General features: G+C 42.7%; 1 pseudogene; it reads left to right on the forward strand.

Moving 5' to 3' along the window:
- Positions 1-10,009, forward strand: part of LOC135521277 (immunoglobulin superfamily DCC subclass member 3-like) — a 21,296-nt pseudogene extending 11,287 nt beyond the window's left edge.
- The last annotated feature ends 13,663 nt before the right edge of the window (positions 10,010-23,672 follow it).

The raw sequence follows: 23,672 nt of genomic DNA on the forward strand, positions 1-23,672 counted from the left end.
ATCAATCTCACACCAAACACACTAGTATTAACCCTCACACCCCAAGCACACACAATGCAATGTTGGCTAGCCCCCTAGCCCCTACCCCGAAAACACTCCCCTAGACCTGAAATGAGTTGATAGGTAGAAAAAACATATTAGACATTCCACCCAGCCAATCAGGAGACAAGTTGAAGCTATTAGCATCTGGATGAACCCTATGATCTTTCCAGATCTACAGAAGAGCCTGGGGGTCAATTTGGAAATTAATCTCAAGTCTCCCTCAGGGGAACACCTCACTCTCCCAGGGCTCTGTTTTGGGGGGTAGAGATAGGGGGAGGGATGGGGAGATGGAGGGAGAGAGGTAATAAGCAGGATGGAGGATGGTGGGGATGCTGGGGTTATTTTAGGAAGGTCAGGCTATATTAACCTTTGGTAGATTTCACAATGACCTTAAGGGTGAACTGACATCCCCCAACTCTTCTGGTCACCTTTGACCTCCTGGCACGGGGCCTTAGTGTTTTGCTTTTGGCCAACATTTTCTTTTGATATTGGCGTTGATATTGGGCTCCAGCTGGACAAAGATAAAGGAGGAGATACCGTTTATTGGTCACCCTCCCTTATATACCTACCTCTCTGCTCTACCTATTTTAGCTCATAATACCTTGTTTTATACTATAGCATCTTAATGGTGGTTCATCCCATGGATTCAACTCACAATTATGCCTACATAAATATAAACTCTAAATAACACTCAAACACAAACACACTCAAATTTGAGTTTCAGAGTGAGTGTGTGTATGTGTTCATAGTTGGAGTGTTTAGTCAGGTGATACTTTCCTGTACATCAGTAATACACTGCCAAATGGCACAGTAAGTGCACACATTTGTACATGTATAATGGTAGCTGGTGTTAATGGCTGAGTCTATCTGCTTGTCCTCGCCACCCAACTCAATCAATCAATGTCTGCTTTCTGTGTCTTACAAAATCAGGATCTGGCATAGCACCCTTATTGGGCTTGGTGAATATATTCATTCATTTTTCTGATTGATGTTGGAAAAGGAACAAAGAGCATAACTTCATTTGAAAACAAAGAGGTCAAACCATCAATAGGTTTGGAGGAGTACAATTGCAGTCAGCGTTCATATGCAGATATGAATCGGTTTAGTTTCCCTCGCGTTTTCATAACTTGATCAACACATGAATGTGTTGCATGTTACATGAATGTGTTGTATGTTACATGTATGTGTTGTATGTTACATGTATGTGTTGCATGTTACAGTTTATTTTTACCTTTATTTTACTAGGCAAGTCAGTTAAGAACAAATTCTTATTTTCAATGACGGCCTAGGAACAGTGGGTTAACTGCCTGTTCAGGGGCAGAACACAATGGGGCATCTAGTGACCAAAACCCGGAACAACCCTGGCCAAATCCTGACAAGACAGACTTGTACCTTGTCAGCTCGAGGATTTGAACTTGCAACCTTTCGGTTACTAGTCCAACGCTCAGTGTGGATACAATTTCTGCTCTTTCTGAAACCACTCATACAGTTGTGGGGGTAGATATCAACAATCCAGTCCATAATGTTAACACCATCTATATCAGGGACTCAGGCTATACCCAAATCTAACATCAATAAAACATACCATATGAATTATATTTAACTCAATCACTTGATATCTCACGTCAAATACCATCTGCCTCAATGTGCCTGAAAATCTCCCAAGGTTACTGATTCTACTTGAACTTGACCATTCTTTACCTTCTGCAGACCTTTTCAGTCTTATGAAGTCAAGTTTAGGGCCAGTCTGGGCTGGCTTTGCATATTATGGGAGGCCCTTTCAGACCTCATCTCCCTGGCTGCATCTGCCTCCTGCCCCCCTCCCCAAACTAATTTGGGGTGCTGGCTGCTGGGGGTCATAAATTGGCTGCACCAGGGGATCACCTGACCAGGACAGATGCAGGCCACAGTTAGACAAAGGCTGCATAGCCACCATCTGTGGTGGCTATTAATGGAAATTTTTGGAGGGTTTGATAATAAAACAATTGTGGAAAATCAAAACAAAAGAGGAGAATCAAGTTTGGAATGTTAAAGTGGAACTTACAAACAAGCATTCTAAGAAGCCTTTTTAAACTTCAAATAGACTACAAGTGCACTGCAGGAAAGTTTTTCTGCCACCGGGTGATCAAATTAAGATCCTACATCTGTAGGTTGGCAGAGAGAAAAGGAGAGCTATAGGGAGAACAGATACAGAATAAATTGTGAAACAGAGAACTGAAAAAAGACAAGATATAGAAACAGAATAAAACAGACAGTGCTAGCAAAGCCCAAGTGCCGGAGGAGGTGGAGCAGAGTGATGGTGCCAGAGTGAGGGATCACCTCTGACCTCCCACCCCTAACCCTCTTCCTGCAGGCCCTAAGGAAATGATGCTTGAGATGGTTGGGGGTGGGGTTTAAGTTTTGGTGGCTGGGGGTGGGGCTATGATGGGGGTTTGGGTGCTATAGGCCTTTGATTGGCAGGCCTTGATGGAGCGAGACAGTCCCTGCTCCACCTCCCTGGCCTGTGAGGACACTTGTCTTTGTCACAGCTGCAGGCGACAGACACAGGCAAGGCCAAGTTCAGGGGACAGAGGTCACCGAGTGCCAGACAGACGACACACAGAAGGGCTCAGGACACAAAGGGACACGACAGCCATTGTGTGTTTGCAAAACAGCTTATTCTAAGGGACGTCTATGTGTAGGCCTACAGGCCATTCCCATGGCTTCTGGTTAGCATCCTCATGCACAGAGAAAGCCATGAGTCACTTTCATTCACACCTTCTGAATATGTGCATAATATTCCAGGGAAGATAGGACAATTCACTATTGCCATGTGGTGTTTGATTGGGACCTATGTGTCGTGAACTTTCTCATGATGGAAGTTATGTTTGATTTTAGCCACGTCATGGTCATCTCATTGTATTGTTCTGATTACACTGGAATCAGGTTTACAGAGAGGGAAGCATATTCAGTATATTTCAGGTTTAGTTCTGTATGAGAAATGGTGTGAAACAGTTGAAAACCAATCTATGACTATGATTGGTTTTCATGATTGAGGACCTAAATGTATGTGTGACCAGGATGCTGAAGTCAACAATATTCAATAAGAGTCACAGAAACATGCAGGAACACAGAAAACTCTAGATCGTCCAGCCACACCTTTGGTAGGCAAACAGCCAGACAGAGGGACAGACAGACCCACATAAAAGCATTCACAGCAGGTTTCTCTTCTAGTTCACTGAAATAATAGGAACCACTAACCATCATTGAAATAACAGGGCTTGAATGCATCTCTACTCGAAATATATGGCCTCGCCCAAGTTCAAGTGTGAAGTGCACTGTAGCCCAGGAGAGAGAGATGCTAGAGGGTAGATTCATTACCCGAACTTCCCCCAAATGCAGTAGTATGGAGCAGCCCCCATTCACTCTCACAATGGGAGCCATCTTTTTTGCTCTCAAATGAGCAAACCTGCACCTTCACCCTAACCACAGTCTCCCTTCTCCCTCTCTTCTCTACCCCATCGGTCCCTTCTGCAGAGAGGCAGGCGGGGACAGCTGGGGAGCTCTCTTCAAACAGAATGACAATGACAATGACAATGACCCTGACTGCCATTCTGTCACCAGGCTCTCGCACACACCCACCATTGATTGAGTGGTTTACTCTAACTCAATTTCAGCTCTCCACACTGCTGGAGCTGAAGTGAAATACACACTTATTAAACACTTATTCTAGAGTGTTTGGAGTACTCCTGTCAGTCGAGGCATAAGGAATTGGAAAGTTTGTTGCTGATGGAAATCTCTAGAGGGCCATTTATGGCAGCTTACTGTTTCAACTTTCCTTAAACCAATATTTGGCCATCAGGTGGATTTCTGTTCGGGAGATGGAAGAAAATCTGTTAGGGAGATTAAACGTGTCCCTGTGGTTATATAAACATGTTTAACACAATTTGTTGTCATATCCAAGTTCTGCTACCCTGGGAACCCTAACATATATATATCTCCTCAATATCCTCAAATCTCCACAAGATAAAACCAAGCATTTATGTTTATCTTTTCGGTACACAAGCTTTAGAGGCCCAGCTTGTATGTCATCTTTTATTTTCCTGTCCCTTGTTAATGCAAAGAGATTGAGGCCCAGCGCCCTGGTTAGAAAAATAATCCATCCCTGCCATTGATTGATGGCCACCCCAACCCCCCATGCCCCCAGCCCCTTCACCCCTACACCCCCCATCCCTCTCCTCTTGGTCCGCTTTTCCCAGAGACCTGACAATGGATTTGTGAGCAGGCTAATTTTTACGAGAGGGGTGGGGGTAGTAGTAGATCAATGAGATGCGTGTGGAAGGGGGAGAGGCCTGAGGTTTTTGCACACAGACATTATGCCATTGTGGCAGCAAGACTCCCTCTGTGCCCCACCCTGTGTCCCCCTCCACTCGGGTGTCACGAGAGGGACGGACAGGGGTGTCGCTTTAATTTGGGGACGAGATGCTGCTGTCATGGATCATGAACTTGATTTTGGACTCCTTGTTTTGGCATATGCTCAGTTGGAGTCCGAGTCTGGACCTTAATGTTCTTATCTCCTTGGAGATGTGTTGGCTTTTCTTGTTTGTGGATTCTTGTTGGGGTTTTGGATTCAGAGGCAAACACTCATTCTGACCACAGAAAACACAGAACAGAATGACATTTCATCCTTTTCAAGTTCTTTGAATAACTTTCGACAGTTTGAGCACAAACAGGGTATACAAAATATTGAGTGAACCCTAGAACTTAAATCAAGATTGTATCTCTTGTACACTGTCCATTAGCCCAAACATAATTTTGGCAAATTGAGAGCTCATCTTAGTCTCAGCTAGAATGGTCAGAATAATGTCAAGTCCACCTGTGTCAAGTGCATTACTTAAACATCTATGCTGCCCTCTACTGTGCTTTATAGTAATTGCAAGACATAGGCAACACTGCACAGCCACTGAGCCCGATAATGGCAAGCAGTATCTCATTCTCTATTCATCTCCCTCCACACCCCCTCTCATTTAAATGAAATCGAAATAAACTACATAATGTAGATATTGCCAAGCAGACTTTGAGACAATACAAGATGGTGGAACATTCCATCACATACATTAATTACAGAGCACGTAGCGAAATAGGAGAAGCTCACTCTCTTTTTCTTTCTCTCTATTCCCAGCTCCTCCTGAGTTTTTGCAGTGGCCGCAGTCTGTCTCCAGACCAGCAGGGAGCAGTGCAGTGTTCACCTGTATGGCCCAGGGAGTCCCCGAGCCTCACCTCATCTGGCTGAAGAACGGCAAAATCCTTACGCCTGGTGACAATGTCAAGCTCACCAACAATAACAGGTACAGTAGTTAGTATGCTTTTACTCATCTACATGTACTTTTAGATCTGCAAATATAAGATTCAAATGAAAAGTAATGTTATTAATAGATTCATTACACCACCATTATTAGTCACTCCAACTCTTAACAATACCCCCCCCCCCCCCCCCTACAGCACGCTGGCGGTGACGCGCATCACCACGGATGACGAGGCCATCTACCAGTGTATTGCTGAGAGCAGCGCTGGCACCAACCAGGCCAGTGCCCGCCTGGCCCTCAGCCAGTCCACGGAGTTGCCCGAGGCCCCCCAGGACCTGACGGCCACGGCCCTGTCCCCCAGCACTCTACAGCTCACCTGGGCCAAGCCTGCCCCAGAGGTCACCGACGGCATAATCGGATATGTGCTGCACATCCGCATGTTGGGCGGTAAGGAGACTGTTATAATATAATACAACTTCATTGTCCAAAGTGAATCGTATATTTTTGCTTTCTTATGTAATTCATATGGAGAATTAAATTTTAAAAATCCAGACAGTTATGCATCTAGAGCTTCTAGTAATAGTCTAGTAGTACACAAGACTGCCTCTTTTTAATACCTTCCTGTAAGATGCAAAGATGATGACCTCACTTCCTGTTTCCTGTCCCCTCCAGAGCCAGACAGCAGAGAGCTGCAGGAGGCTGTCAGTAAGACCACCTTCCAGCATGACTTCACCACCCTGGAGCCTGCCACCACCTACTCCATCTACCTGAAGGCCTACTCCCCTCTGGGAGCCAGCCAGCAGTCCAGCACTGTGGTGGCTACAACACTAGGGGGCGGTATGTCATGTAGATGTCATGAAATGAGAGGAGATAAGCAGTTTCATATCAGAGTGACTAATTTCTCATGCACCTATATTTGTATTTGTTCATCTCTTTTATTTTCCTCACCTTTCTATATTTTACTGTTTCTGCAAAATCTTTCAGTTTTTCACATTTTGTTTGTTTATTCGAAGTCTTACTCATCTCTTTCCCTGTTCTCTATCTGTCTTCTCATGTTTGGAATTCAATTTGTATGTTAATCCGCTCATCCTCTCTGTCCCTCCCCTCTTTCCCCTCACAGTACCCAGTTCTCCTAGTTTCTTCACCAAGGTGCTGAACAAGACAGCCATGCAGGTGTTCTGGGAGCTGCCCAGTAAGTCGGGCAAGGTAGAGGGCTTCAAGCTGTCCTACCGCGAGGTCCCCCAGCCCAACTTCCAGGGGCAGGAAGCGTTTCCCGGCCACATCAACACCCACACCATCTCCCATCTAGGTAAGTGATGAGGTAGCATACTACTAACCACTGTCACTTGAGGGTTCTCAGATTGCAATGACTCACACAAAGCAGACATTTTCACAATGCAGAGTGCCGGTACTGGTACCAAAAGGACCTTTGAAATGGAATGAATGTAACTGTGTGTGTCTGTGTGTCGCTTTCTATGGTTGATTTTCCTACCTGGCCATCTCTGTTTCAGAACCCACTGCTGTGTATGAGATCCAATTGGTGGCCTACAATGGCAATGGGGACGGCACTGCCAACAAGCGTCTGGTTTCACTGGCTGAGAGTGGTACCAGCGCCAAGACCAGCTCCGGTGAGACACAAACACTGACCTTTAAGCTGATTTAGGATCAGGACCCTATGTGTAACTGTCAGTATAAAATGGTACTGTCAAACATATTACACCAGGGGGCGATGTGGAGCAATGATGCTGTCTTGTTAGTATGTGTGTCAGGGGTACATTTAAAAGAAAAATGTATCTTGAGCAATTAGGGTTAAGTGCCTCGCTCGAGGGCACATCAGCAGATTTTTCACCTAGTAGGCTCAGGGATTTGAACCAGCGACCTTTCAGTTACTGGCCCAACACTCTTAACCGCTAGGCTACCTGCCGCCCCGTAGAGTTGCAAAGGAAGAGTATATTACTGGAAACGTTCAAAGTTTACCAGTTACCCACCAGAATTTTTGGTAAATTTCAAGATTTGTATGTCATTTATCAAAAGACATCTAGAGGCCATTGGATACTTTAGATTATCCCAGATGTCCGTAGTTATCGGTGGCCCTCTCTCTGGCAAGATCACATGTATCACATGTAAAATAATTAAGTAAGGTGATTTAAAAAAAAATAATATTGAATGACAAAGCTGTACAACATTATCCTAAATAAAACTATCAACTTAGTGAATACCATTAGTAATATGAGGGTTTCATAATGAAATATCCTTTCCATATTTTTTTTACTTTTATTTATTTGACTATTTCAATATGTATTTGCTGTCAATGTTTTGGCGTCAGACTGGTGGCAGATGTGAAAAAAGTCAACGCTGGAAGAGTTGCAAAGTTAATTGAAAATAATGCCGCTGTTGATTAGATGCTTTTTTTTTCATGAATTCAGCAATTTTTTCATGAACCATATGGTCTATCTGCTAGAAACTCATAGAGAATATGGACACAGATATAAGAAATTAATACTATACATTAATATATATATATTTGTAAGTTATTCAAGTATACAGTAAATTACCAAAGTTACCATAGATTGCCATATGTTTTCTGTTAATTACCTAATTTGCTTTGGTAAATTACCAGTAGCTTTGCAACCCTAGTCAGAGGATATATGTAAAAACATATACTCACCCTGGATAAGTGTGTCAGCTATATTATGAAAAGGTAAATGTAATGTAAATGTCACAACTTCCACCGAAGTTGTTCCCTCTCCTTGTTCGGGCGGTGTTCGGCGGTCGACGTCACCGGCTTTCTAGCTGCTACCGATCCATGTTTCATTTTTCCTTTTGTTTTGTCTGTTTTACACACCTGGTTCCCATCTCATGATTATGTTCCTTACTTAAACCTCTGGTTTCCCTTTCTGTTTTGTGTGTGATTGTCTTTCGTGTTTTGGAGTTCGTATCCTGTTTTGTATTTGTTTTATAACGGGATTTTTGTTCCGTTCTCGGATGGAGTAAACACAGTGGTTGTACTCTTCCCTGTGTCCTGCGCCTGACTCCTTCGCTCTCCTCTAGATAAACTCTGACAGTTTGACACGTGTTCTGCTCAGTAAACACAGTGGTTGTACTCTTCCCTGTGTCCTGCGCTCTCCTCTAGATAAACTCTGACAGTTTGACACGTGTTCTGCTCAGTAAACACAGTGGTTGTACTCTTCCCTGTGTCCTGCGCCTGACTCCTTCGCTCTCCTCTAGATAGACTCTGACAGTTTGACACGTGTTCTGCTCAGTAAACACAGTGGTTGTACTCTTCCCTGTGTCCTGCGCCTGACTCCTTCGCTCTCCTCTAGATAAACTCTGACAGTTTGACACGTGTTCTGCTCAATAAACACAGTGGTTTTACTCTTCCCTGTGTCCTGCGCCTGACTCCTTCGCTCTCCTCTAGATAAACTCTGACAGTTTGACACGTGTTCTGCTCAGTAAACACAGTGGTTTTACTCTTCCCTGTGTCCTGCGCCTGACTCCTTCGCTCTCCTCTAGATAGACTCTGACAGTTTGACACGTGTTCTGCTCAGTAAACACAGTGGTTTTACTCTTCCCTGTGTCCTGCGCCTGACTCCTTCGCTCTCCTCTAGATAGACTCTGACAGTTTGACACGTGTTCTGCTCAGTAAACACAGTGGTTTTACTCTTCCCTGTGTCCTGCGCCTGACTCCTTCGCTCTCCTCTAGATAGACTCTGACAGTAAATCTCTTTAGTTCATCTTTCGGATCACAGAAACTCTGACAGTAAATCTCTTTAGTTCATCTTTCGGATCACAGAAAGAACATCTCAGTGTGTGTCAAGTATATACACAAGGACAATATTTGCCTCATGATATTAAAGGTAAAGCAGATCGCTGTATCGACACCACAGATGGTGTGAGTCGTGGCACTTATGCGTGTGTGTGTGCGTGTGTGCGTGCATTTGTGTGTGTGTATGTGTATCCCGCTACTGTTTTTCCAATAACAAAACCCATTTTTGTGCGTATTTGTCCAGGTGGGCAGAGCCCATGTAACTGCAAGCAGGAGGATGAGGGGTCCATGACTGGCATTGTGGTGGGAATCCACACTGGCATGGCATGTATCATTTTCTGTGTGCTGTTCCTCATGTTTGGCTACCGCCGCAGGTAAGCAAGCACTTTTTGGTATATAATAATAAAATACATAATAACAGAATATGTTTTGAATATGGTTTTAGTGTAATAACTTTGGATTTTAATGTGTACATTGCTTTATTTATTATTGCCTGGATATTGAGTCACTGACTCAAGGACATCGCTCTCATTCCATGTTTGAATGCTTCTATCCCCAGCTTCTTCTGCAGGAAGGGGACCCAAGATGGCTGGTCAGGGCCCCGAGGAGGAGACAGGAACCAGCGGGCTGGCCCACCAAAAGAGGGGGTGATCCGCATGCCCGAGGTCATTGAATTAGTGCCTCAGGTAAGGAGCTGTAATATGCACAATTCTACACCATACACACTCACAGTTCCAGCTTTCTGTGTCCTATGGAGAGGTTAGTATAATAATAACCATCCTTCTCTTTTCTGCCTGTAGAGATGTGACTCTATCACTGCTCCAGTGATGGTTGTTAAGGGTCAAGCCCCCCAGCGCAATGCCAAGTCCTCATCGAGCAGCCCCCCCCATGCCAGCCTGGCACAGGCACTGGCTAAAGCACCCAAACACCACTCCACTTACCTCCCCCAACCCCAGTCCCTGAGAAATGATTGGCTGTTCTATGGTTCCTCCACCTCACCTGCCCACCAACGCCTTAGCCATAGTCTGCCTATTGCAGCGTCCAGACGTATTTCTAGCAGTGAATGAGAGAGAGAGATTGAGAATGAAACTGAGAGTAAGAGATGATATGTTGAGAACTTCTGTTGAATGTGCAATACCACAAAGGAAAAAAAATATTTTATAATAGCTTCAAGTAAAAACAAAGGAGTACCGATGTAGTCATGAGTAACTATTGAGATTTTAACCCCATTTCTGTCTTGTGTCTTTTACACCAAAGCTGAAAGCCTAATTTTAACATTTTATTTTTAGTTCCATGGAAATGTATTGATAGCCATAGAGGAAATGGGCACAGACCATTTATTATTCAAAATGACTCATTAGGTAAAATGCTGCTGGCTCATCTCTGAAGATAACTGCAATATTACTATATTCCTTATATTTTCTATGTGGTATTGGACATTGTGCATCTTCTTAAAACCAAAACTCATAAATAGCTTCATTTGATGTAATTTTAAGTTAAGTTCGGTTCTGATAGATAAACTGAGGCCTTTTACCAGTTTGAACAGTGAACGTGGCTCTCAGATGATTAGATGTTGAGCTTGTCAGTCAATGGATGAGATAGACTTTCTATCAGTCTTACATTGGGGCCAGTACCAAAGTGATTTCTCTGTTCAGCTTGTGATACAGTAGATATAGTGAATGTTTTCAGTCGCTTGGTGTTCTCTGGTTCGCTCCACAAGATTGTACCTCGGGGCTACGTAACGTGGTCAGCTTTAGCCTTGCCGAATTTGATTGAGTTGATTGTTTGACTGAGTTGATTGTCTCACCGTGTTAGCCTTGAGGCGGTCCGGGGTCGAGGGATCACAGATTCAGCCATTTTTGTTCAACCCCCTATCCCAAACTCTTTGTTGACTTTCTGCTCCCCCACCAAAACGTTTTACCTCCAAAGATAGCTACCTCAGCCTGACGAGAACGTCAGAGCTATCAAGGTAACCATTTTGCCTGTTGTGCTGCTGGTCAAGCATACCTACCTCAACCAAAAGGGTACTTCTGTGCCCCCTTTTCTTTTTGGGTGCCAATGCCAGTCTTGTGCCAGCTGCCACTCCTTGTGTTCAGAGGGTGGTACACTCTTTCGATTCCTTACTGTCAAGAAAAGGAGGAGGCCTTGGATCGTGATTGAATGTCACTAGGCCCATCTTCTACCCAGAATGTAACTGGTTGGATCTGTGGGTTTGCCAGTTCTCTTATGTTGTTTGACATTGTATAATTCCTGATCGCCGATTTTCTGCTTTAATCGCCTGCCTGCTTCTAATCCTGCTATTGGGACTCAACACCTTGTCCAAACCCTGAATGTCTGCCTTAATTTAAAGCGGTTCATTCAGAGTTGGGTCACTTCAGCTACTGATATGCAGTATGGAAGCACATGGATATGATTCAAGTACATATTCTACCTCAGACTCAGCAGCTTCACAAACGGGTGATGGAGAGACAACCATCATTGATGATGTCACAACAAGATGTCTCGGAGCCCAGCTGTGGAGCACTACAAGAACAACAAACATGTCTTCTCAGTCAAACAGGGAAAGCGAGATGAATGTCTCTTTATTAAGGCATCACCTGCTGCTGCCAACACCATCTCGTCTTGCTGGAGGAAGACATGACTCAGAAACGTGCAACAGGAAACAAAGTTGGAAGCCTGACAGAAAGTGAGCGATAAATATGAACACACAGCATTTTTTAAACTTTGAACATTGCATGACAGTATGGACATTAAGGAATATAAAGCCCAAGTTTCACCATTCTGTTATGGATGAATTTGCTGACTATTTTGCCCTTTCCTGCAGAATTCCAAAATGTAATTAGTTAGAAATGTATATTGTTGCTGAGACGGCCATTTTCAGGAAGCTTTCTGTCACCTACCAAAATTGATTGGTTTGCAGTGCCTCAAATACCATTGTTGTTATGGGAAAATTCTGTTCAGCAGACCATGGTTAACTTTCTCGAGTGACTAATTTGTCTTGTATTTTGTCTTCATGTCGATTCATATTCAATTCTTACCTCACACTTACCGCACAAATGACACTAGCTTTTACCGTAGACCGCTGTTTCAAAAATATTTCCAAATATTCTATGAAAACCAAGTCGAACGATATCCAAAGATGAATGATTGTTACGGTTTTCAGTCTTTCCTCGATTAACCTTTAAAAAAAAGTTGTTTTCAGGTGGGTTCCTGTTTTAAGGGGCTGCCATTAGCCAATGATGAGACAAACTAAGAAACACAAGCAGCATACATAAACAGCTTACATAAACCAAAAAACTAATTACAAAGATAATTCAAGAAACCACCTGTAACACTGTAAAATGTTCACAGATAGTTTTTCACGTGTCTCACTGGCAGACCACTTGAGGCATGGAATTCTACATATTTTCAGTTTCTATTCAACATAACATTTTACTTTGAAAACCGAAAATGGGATATATATTTTCATATATTGTTACAAATAACTGTCCTTTGAATTATAGAAATACTATAACCGTATTCTAAAATGTTAAATAACTTCTGTTCCATTTATGAATGACCTAACCACAGGAATAGCCATGTTGTAATAGAACACCGCCTTCCCCTTTTTGTAACTACTGAATATAATTCCAGTCGATTTGTTGGAGATACTCGGGCAAGTATCCATCAATCACAAGAGGATGCCATGTAAGTACATTTGTTTTCAGATCCTCCAAATATATTGTGATGTAACTGTTCGAATGGCTGTGAAAAACTTAGTCTCACTACAAGTTTATGTCTCTGTTTTGTGTGGATGTCCATCTTTCATTGCCAGTTTCTGAATCTAGTATTCTGTGCAGAATTGGACTAGCTACCGCTACATACCCTAACAAAGTCACATAGTTTCACTGTCCTCAAGGTTTTAGTTCAACTGTATCACTGATACCATCCTTTTTTTTTACTGTGAATAACTTATCTACCATTTTTTGGGGGGCAGTATGATAAGTGTGATACCAAAAGGAAAAATGAAAAACATTATGGTCAATATTTTATTATTTGAATAACAAGACATAAGTTGACCCAATATTTCTTTGAACAAAACAAAAAATTATAAAAAAAATGATATGCTTTTCTTTTTATAGAACATTTCTTCTTCATTCATTTTATAAATGTTCCCTCTCAAGGTTGTCCTGCTGCGTATGGGAAACCTTGTCAAAATTAAGACGTTCCTTTTTAAAATGTTATTATTGTTATTAATATTATAATTATTGCTATTTTTGGATTCACTCCTTTCATTTTGATTTCATATTGGTTGGCTCGTTTTGTTTCTGTTTTATTTGTAGTTGAAGGATGTGAACATGTGAGAATTCTAAATAGAACGGTGTGTTGTCAGAAAAAGGTTGTGTAAAAAACTGTATTTTGACATTGAAGGAACGATACCTCAAACTGTCTTGTATTCTCCAAATGGATATTTCCTCTCTTAACTCCTTTAGCAGCAGCTCAGCCACAACCATGTTAAGTTCATTTGCAAAGATGGACACTTGCCATACTAAAGTAAGCCATATAGGAGTTTTCCTAAGCCATAATTTACACTACTGTCGTGTATTACAGTCCATACTTTGATATCAGGTCACTGAATTTGAACCTATCAGAGTACAGTATTTCTTGATGCCAGACGCACAACCTACCTCTTGCTAAACATTTACACATGATACAAAACACCTGAAATGTAGAGAAGTAGTGAATGAATGCTAGAACCAATGAAAAAATAAATGCTTTAATGTAAACTGCTTTTAAACTAGTTACAGACCAGATGAAAGAGAGGAAGACGTGTATGTGTACCATTATAGCACAACTAGAGACCCCTACAAATGGATCATTGTTTGGTTAATAATTGAATTGATCTAACGCAGAGTAAGATCACATTGTAGTTGTTTTTGTCCCTGACCTTTGAACCATAGGCCTCTGGTTGATATGACTGTTTGAATATGTCAACTGTTTCTTTAAGTTTTTCCTTTTTTCAACTGAAATGACACCTGTAAACCAAATAAAACTAGGATCATTATGTAGACGTCCGTCTTCCTGAAGAGTTCATTTATGATGCGGCTGATACCCTTATAATGAATGAAAGTTGAAATGTATTAACACGATTCAAATGTTCACAGCTTCCAAGTACCTTTATTGGTGATTCAAAGATATGTATTATAGACTTTTATCAAAAAGATATATGCCAGACCTGAACCAGCTCAAATGTGAATATTATAATGAAATGGTTCATGTTAAAACTGATTTCATTTAAAATAAGTATTGCCTGGTTTCAACCAGTTAACCCTGTTGAATTAATTACACCATAAAACATGCCTTTTTTCAGAGGCAGTGACTTCCCTAATGCAAGGTTATTCAGAGTGTGGGTTTGATTGAATTCCAGCCCCAGTGACATACTGTAGATCTACTCTATGAAATATAACAGTTCAACATGTAGTTAAAAAAGTAATGTCAAATATAGCAGTGAGCAAGGAGTTCACAGGATGACAGAAAGGACACAAGATGAGTAGGATAACAAAGCAAGCAGTCTATCTTCTTTTATGTGCAATCGTGAGCCAAAATACAACATCTGGAGTGAATCTGGCATGGTTTATGAGGAAAAGATGATTTTGAGCATTAGCATTACATATGCAAAGAATGAGTCATTAATAGTTTCCCTATTTTTTGAGATATCAACACCAAATTCAGTGTGGTTCATTTTAGCGACATCCATGACAGATACCTAGTTTAAAGTTGATAGGCCACTGTGGAGTGGATTTAAAGTGGAGTGGTTTAAATGGACACATAAAATCAGATTTTTGATTTGTCAATAACCCAGCCATATTTTGACCAATCCCATAGCTTTCACAAACTAAATAAAGACATGTACCATGGTCCTACATTACAAAGGTGGTGTCTTTAGGTCCTATGGTTGATGAAAATAAGATGCTGAAGTATTGTTAGCAGCATCTACTGATATACTCTGATGTTGATTTTGTCCACGCTCACCAGATGTAATCAGGACACGCAGGTTGAAATATTACTCTGAACCAACTATATTAATTTGGGGACAGATCGAAAAGTATTAACCATTTATGGCAATTTAGCTAGCTAGCTTGCTGTTGCTAGCTGATTTGTCCTAGGATATAAACATTGGCTTGTTATTTTACCTGAAATGCACAAGGTCCTCTTCTCCGACAATGAATCCACAGATTATTGCGGTAGAGATACTCTTAATGATCGGCTATGAAAAGCCAACTGACATATACTCCTGAGGTGCTGACTTGTTGCACCCTCGACAACTACTGTGATAATTATTATTTGACCGTGCTGGTCATTTATGAACATCTTGGCCATATTCTGTTATAATCTCCACCCAGCACAGCCAGAAGAGGACTGGCCACCTCTCATAGCCTGGTTCCTCTCTAGGTGTCTTCCTAGGTTTTGGCCTTTCTAGGGAGTTTTTCCTAGCCACCGTGCTTCTACACCTGCATTGCTTGCTGTTTGTGGTTTTAGGCTGGGTTTCTGTACAGCACTTTGGGATATCAGCTGATGTAAGGAGGGCTATATAAATACATTTGATTTGAGATAAAAGGGTAAACCGAGTTCGTTTCTAGTAATCTCTCCACATTCAGGCTTCTTATTTAGACTTTATATGGAAGTTGGCAACCAACTTTAAGGTGCAATACCACTACCAACTGGCGTGGAATGTGAACCTCAGTTCCTCTTTCAATCAACCACAATCAACCACAACGCTCGTGCAAGCGGTGTGGTCAGCATATGAGCGTTGTAACGTCTGCTTCCAACTCACACCCTAAAAAACACATAGATCCCCTGAACGCAGCTCACTTTCCAGCCCACTTTCCAGCCCACTTTCCAGCACGGTGGCTAAGAAAAACTCCTTAGAAAGGCCAAAACCTGGGAAGAAACCTAGAGAGGAACCAGGCTATGAGGGGTGGCCAGTCCTCTTCTGGCTGTGCCGGGTGGAGATTATAACAGAACATGGTCAAGATGTTCATGAATGACCAGCATGGTCAAATAATAGTAATCACAGTGAACAGGTCAGGGTTCCATAGCCGCAGGTAGAACAGTTGAAACTGGAACAGCAGCACGGCCAGGTGGACTGGGGACAACAAGGAGTCATCATGCCAGGCAGTCCTGAGGCATGGTCCTAGGGCTCAGGTGCTCCAAGAGAAAGAAAGAAAGAAAGAAAGAAAGAAAGAAAGAGAGAATTAGAGAAAGCATACATAAATTCACACAGGACATCGGATAAGACAGGAGAAATACTCCAGATATGACAGCCTGACCCTAGCCCCCCGACACATAAACTACTGCAGCATAAATACTGGAAGCTGAGACAGGAGGGGTCAGGAGACACTGTGGCCCCGTCCGATGATACCCACGGACAGGGCCAAACAGGCAGGATATAACCCCAACCACTTTGCCAAAGCACAGCCCCCACACCACTAGAGGGATATGTTCAACCACCAACTTACCATACTGAGACAAGGCCGAGTATAGCCCACAAAGATCTCCGCCACGGCACAACCCAAAGGGGGGCGCAAACCCAGACAGGAAGACCACGTCAGTTACTCAACCCACTCAAGTGACGCACCCCTCCTAGGGACGGCATGGAAGTGCACCAGTAAGCCAGTGACTCAGCCCCTGTAATAGGGTTAGAGGCAGAGAATGCCAGTGGAGAGAGAGGAACCGGCCAGGCAGAGGCAGCAAGGGCGGTTCGTTGCTCCAGTGCCTTTCCGTTCACCTTCACACTCCTGGGCCAGACTACACTCAATCATAGGACCTACTGAAGAGATGAGTCTTCAATAAAGACTTAAAGGTTGAGAGCGAGAATGCGTCTCACACATGGGTAGGCAGACCATTTCATAAAAATGGAGCTCTATAGGAGAAAGCCCTGCCTCCAGCTGTTTGCGTAGAAATTCTAGGGACAATAAGGAGGCCTGCATCTTGTGACCGTAGCATACGTGTAGGTATGTACGGCAGGACCAAATCGGAAAGATAGGTAGGAGCAAGCCCAAGTAATGCTTTGTAGCTTAGCAGTAAAACCTTGAAATCAGCCCTAGCCTTAACACAAGCCAGTGTAGGGAGGCTAGCACTGGAGTAATATGATACAATTTTTTTTGGTTGTAGTCAGGATTCTAGCAACCGTATTTAGCACTAACTGAAGTTTATTTATTGCTTTGTCCGGGTAGCCGGAAAGTAGAGCACTCCTGTGTTCCAATGGCACGTTGTGTTAGCTAATCCAAGTTTATCATTTTAAAAGGCTAATTGATCATTGGAAAACCCTTTTGCAATTATGTAAGCACAGCTGAAAACTGTTGTTCTGATTAAAAATAAATAAAACTAATGTGCCTATGCTGCATCACATTAGTGGAAACCAAGATTGTTCTCAGGGAAGGCCTGGTTGTAGCTAGATACACCACATGACCAAAAGTATGTGGACAGCTGCTCGTCAAACATTAATATGGAGTTGGTTCCCCCTTTGCTGCTATAACAGCCTCCAACCTTCTGGGAAGGCTTTCCACTAGATGTTGGAACATTGCTGCGGGGACTTGCTTCCATTCAGCCACAAGAGCATTAGTGAGGTCGGGCACTTTATGTTCATCATATGTTCAGGTGTTCGACTTCATATGTTCAAGTGTTCGATGGGGTTGAGGTCGGGGCTCTGTGCAGGTCAGTTAAGTTCTTCCACACCGATGTATGCTGTAGCGTTAAAATTTCCCTTAACTGGAACTAAGAGGCCTAGCCCAGACTATGAAAAACAGCCGACACCATTATTCCTCCTCCACCAAACTTTACAGTTGGCACTATGCATTGGGGCAGGTAGCATTCTCCTGGCATCCACCAAACCAGATTCATCCTTGGACTGCCAGATGGTGAAGCATGATTCATCACTCCAGAAAACACATTTCCACTACCCCAGAGTCCAAGCGGCGAGCTTTACACCACTCTAGCCGACGCTTGGGATTGCGCATGGTTATCTTAAGCTTGTGTGCGGTTGCTCGGACATGGAAACCCATTTCATGAAGCTCCCAACGAACAGTTATTGTGCTGACGTTGCTTCCAGAGGCAGTTTGGACCTGGTAGTGAGAGTTACAAATGAGGACAGACTATGTTTACGTGCTATGCGCTTCAGCACTCGGCTGGGGAGAAACTTTGATGGTACTGGCGACAGCTTAATTATCAAGGAGGAGTGTGTGTGTGTGTGTGTGTGTGTGTGCGTGTGCTAATGTAATGCATCATTGTTATTTTCCTAATGTGAATCCTTGCATCTAATCACTCGGCAGGGTGTTGTATGAGAGTCTGTTTCTTCTAAAGCACAGCTTGACCTTCCACACTCTGCCTTCTTCAGCTGACACCGAGTATCAATCAAACTCAACAGCAAGTATTCTGAATGTACATGTTGTTCCTACAACCTCCTCCAATGGCAGACAGTACACTTTTCTAGTTTGTAAGTGCAAGACTGCTGTCAATCTCGTCCTTACTGTATGCACAGTGCATGATTGAGATATAGTCTGTCACTCACACCTACTCTTTTTGTCACCATTTTGTTTTAGATAGTAGTATGGAAATTATGAAATGAGATAGTATTATTCCTATGAAAGATCTTAGCACATGTTTCTTATGTGTCAGATGGTATGATGAATCCTTCTCATGGCATGCAGTAATGATTCTTTCATCTCCATGTTCACACATTCATGTTCTCACTTCCCACTGTGTCACGTCCTGACCTTAGTTCCTTTTTTATGTCTCTGTTTTAGTTTGGTCAGGGCGTGAGTTGGGGTGGGCATTCTATGTTGTTTTTCTACATTTTCCATTTCTGTGTTTGGCCTGGTATGGTTCTCAATCAGAGGCAGCTGTCGATCGTTGTCTCTGATTGAGAATCATACTTAGGTAGCCTGTTGTTCCCATTTTGGTTGTGGGTAATTGTTTTCTGTCTCTGTGTCTGCACCAGACAGAACTGTTTCGGTTTCAGTCGGTCGTTGACGTTTTTGTATTTTTAGTGTTCTATTAAATTAATTATGAACGCGTACCACGCTGTACCTTGATCCTCACCTTCTTCCACCTACGACGTTCGTTACACACTGGGGAAAAAACGTGTTGAATCAACTTTGTTTCCACGTCATTTCAACAAGAATATTCAATGTGATGACGTTGAATCAACGTGGAAAACTAGATTTGCAAAAAGTCATCAACAAAAAGGAAATTAGTATTTCTTTTCACCAAACTTTGAACCTAAATCCAATGATATTGTGACATTTTTTGTTGATTTCACATTGAATTCACATTACACTCAACCAAATGTAAATCAAAACTGGACGTTGAAATGATGTCTGTGTCCGGTGGGCTTTTACCCATAACTAGCTGGGAAGGAGGAGGCATTTCATATTCCGGTCTTCCAGGACAGTCTTCCAAGCCTCTGGGAGAATTCCTCAGCATATCCCTTGAGCCTGGTGCTCTCTTCCCTTCTTGGAATATAATAATCAAAAGACAACAAAAAGCACGCACACGCTCGTGCTTGCACATGCAACCACTCACCACCTGCCCTTTTTAATGAGCAGCCTCATCCTGATGTCAGCACATTGTGAACGTGTATGCTTGTGTGTGTGTGAATGAAACAGGATAAGTCTGACAGTATGGCTCTTTGAACTGGATGGGGAGCCATTATAGAGACCTTCCAGTAGATAAGAGGGCTGTTCTGTTCCTGGTTAACTAAACCCTGTCGGCTCAGCACACCTCTTCTGCCTCCATGGACCACAGGATGGTTGTTACCCCCACATGTCACTAAAACTGGCAGCTATGATAGATTCATTGATTTCTAATTTACACTGGTTTCCTCCATCTCTTTATCTCTCTCAAGCTCTATTTTCACAGTGATTATTCATGATATGATTCATTAATATAGACCACATGGAGCATTCAATAAATGTGCAGCTTCTGTGACTTCTGGAAGAATTAAACCCACTTAACCCCTAACTTCTCCATGTTTTCACAATCATTGTAAAGCCCTAGTTATTTTGTTGCTTTGACAAAGTCATTCCTGAAGATGATTATTTATTCACTGTTCACTGGACCTGCTGTTTTGTACTCTCTCTCCACCGCACCTGCTGTCTCTAACTCTGAATGATCGGCTATGAAAAGCCAACTGACATTTACTCCTGAGGTGCTGACCTGTTGCACCATCTACAAACACTGTGATTATTTTGATCTGACCCTGTTGGTAATCTATGAAGGTTCTTGGCTATGTTCTGTTATAATCTCCACCCAGCACAGCCAGAAGAAGACTGGCCACCCCTGGTTCCTCTCTAGGATTCTTCCTAGATTCTGGCCTTTCTAGGGAGTTTTTCCTAGCCACCGTGCTTCTACATCTGCATTGCTTGCTGTTTGGGGTTTTAGGCTGGGTTTCTGTACAGCACTTTGTGACATCGGCTGATGTAAGAAGGGCTTTATAAATAAATTTGATTGATTGATTGATTTATTTCATGTGATTAGTGATTCAATTAAAGTATTATGTCCCTCATTTCAAGGTCAATCCTGTTACGTGAACTGAACTCTCGTTTTAATATGGTGAAACGATTCCCTTTTCAGTATAAAAATAAAGAAACATTGTATATTAATAGTCAAATCAGCGTAAAAGCAGGTGAGCTGGTGGGCATTTTCTGGTGTTTTGTGGTGGGAAACTGAGTGGGTCGAGCATAACACGTCAACTCTGTTACCCATAGACAGAAAGGCTAGAAATGTTTAAACAAATGTTTTTATTGAATTGTTTGCTTGCATTCAGTTGCCACTCCCTGTTGAACACACAGAACAAGCTTCCATTCCCCCTGTCACAAGGGGATTTGTGGCTGATTATAAGACGAACTCATCAACCCTGTTATTGTCAACCCTGTTACTTTATAACCCTGTGAATTCCGAACAACAGTAAACAGCGAATACTGTACACTGAACATTACAATCATTCCAATGCTTTACAGACGTACATTGTGTATTGATTCTAAATTAATTTCCATACCTTGTTATCTTGCTTTATCTTGCTACCCTGCTTCGTCTGGTACTTGAAGTGGGTAAAAACAATGTGTCGGCATTAGCATAATTGTCTTTTTTCGTATAATTTGGCAAATGTCTGTATTCCCCCACAAGGTTCAAGGCATCACCTCAAATCAAATCAAATTTAATTTGTTACATGCGCTGAATACAGGTGTAGACCTTACAGTGAAATGCTTACTTACAAGCCCTTAACCAACAATGCAGTTCAAGAAACAGAGTTAAGAAAATATATACTAAATAAACTAAACAAAATAACAATAACGAGGCTATAGACAGGGGGTACCGGTACCGAGTCAATGTGCGGGGGTACAGGTTAGTCGAGGTAATATGTACATGTAGATAGGGGTAAAGTGACAATGCATAAATAGTAATGGGGGGGGGGGTCGATGTTAATAGTCCGGGTGGCTATTTGATTAATTGTTCAGCAGTCTTATAACTTGGGGGTAGAAGCTGTTAAGGAGCCATTTGGACCTAGACTTGGCACTCCGGTACAGCTTGCCGTGCGGTAGCAGAAAGAACAGTCTATGACTTGGGTGACTGGAGTCTTTGACAATTTTTAGGGCCTTCCTCTGACACAGCCTAGTATAGAGGTCCTGGATGGCAGGAAACCTGGCCCCAGTGATGTACTGGGCTGTACACACTACCCTCTGTAGCGCCTTACGGTTGGATGCCGAGCATTTTCCATACTAGGCGGTGATGCAACCTGCCAGGATGCTCTCGATGGTGCAGCTGTCAAACTTTTTGAGGATCTTGGGACCCATTACAAATCTTTTCAGTCTCCTTAGGGGGAATAGGTTTTGTCATGCCCTCTGCACGACTGTCTTGGTGTGTTTGGACCATGATAGTTTGTTGGTGATGTGGACACCAAGGAACTTGAAACTCTCCACCCGTTCTACTACAGCCACGTCGATGTGAATGGGGGTGTATTCACCCCTCCTTTTCCTGTAGTCCACGATCAGCTCTTTTGTCTTGCTCACGTTGAGGGAGAGGTTGTTCCATACTCTCCCTTTATGAGAACTCTTACCGGCTCAGGAACATACAGATTTTGGGTGGGATGGAACAACCCCCAAGTGAATTCATACCTCTGAGTATATGATATTCGGAACATTCCATAAGAAGGTGAGCATACAGTATGTGTATAGTGTATACCCCCAGGACAGACATCCCATGATAATTTTCTTACATGACTATCAATCTGGCCGCCTCAAGCCTCAGAGCATACCGTAGCTACAGGAGAATGATCAGGAGAATTGATGTGTATAGCGTAATGACTATGGCTTAGCCCACTACTTGTGACCCTACTAACAAGTATCTTCTTGGCCCTTTAGCACAATGGTAAGATTAATGGGCTTGATGCATTATGGATTCCACCTGTCTGCTCTGCTGCCATATACAGAGAGTGTACAAAACACTGCTCTTTCCATGACATAGACTGACCAGGTGAATCAAGGTGAAAGATATGATCCCCTTATTGATGTGACCTGTTAAATCTCATTCAATCAGTGTCAATGAAGGGGAAGAGATAGGTTAAATAAAACTTTTTAATCCTTAAGACAACTGAGACATGGATTGTGCATGTGTGCCATTCTGACGGTGAATGGTCAAGGGAAACTATTTAAGTGCCTTTGAATGGGGTACGGTAGTAGGTGCCGGGAGCACCAGTTTGAGTGTGTCAAGAACTGCAACGCTGCTGGGTTTTCCACGCTCAACAGTTTCTCTCTCGTGTATATCAAGAATGGTCCACCACCCAAAGGACATCCAGCCATTGGCAGGCCAGTGGTTGAAAAAGGGTCATTGATGAAAGAGGACAGAGGAGGCTGACACAAATTGTGTAGAGCAGCAACAGACAGGCTACATTTAGTCATGTTTTCATGGCACACATTGGGCCCCTTGATAAAACTGGAGTGACTTTTGAATGCCACAGGATATCTGAACATCATTGCCAATCCGGTGCATCCCTTCATGACAACAGTGTATCCATCTGCGAGTGGATTTCTTCTATTTGGAGTAGAGATCCACTATCAGCCAACTGAACACAACTGTGGGATGCATTGGAGTCAACAATGGCCAGCATCCCAGTGGAACACTTTTGAAACCTTATAGAGTTTATGCCCCAACGAATTGAGGCTGTTCTGAGGACAAGGGTGGGCAACTCAATAAATGGAAGGTGTTCCTAATATTCTGTACACTCAGTGTATTATAGTATACTGTAGTTGTGCTTTGGTTTTCATGCCTGAATGGCTGAAGTGAATGCATGAATAATAATTACAATACAAATTATATTTTTCTCCATGACATGCACTGAATGTGACAGTTCTCTGGACAGTTTGTCTTCTGAGTGAAACGGCCAACCATTTTATTGTACCACCTACTGTATTTGTAATTTTGTTTGTAATTTGACAGTTCTGTATAGTGACTTGTGGCTAGGAAGATCATCTCATGCAGCCTGGCATTGTAAGGACACAGTATTGCATGAAAAAGCAAGCTGTAGGCAGACAGCAGGCAGT

Source organism: Oncorhynchus masou, chromosome 29, assembly GCF_036934945.1.
Source record: "Oncorhynchus masou masou isolate Uvic2021 chromosome 29, UVic_Omas_1.1, whole genome shotgun sequence".
NCBI classification, from domain to species: domain Eukaryota; kingdom Metazoa; phylum Chordata; class Actinopteri; order Salmoniformes; family Salmonidae; genus Oncorhynchus; species Oncorhynchus masou.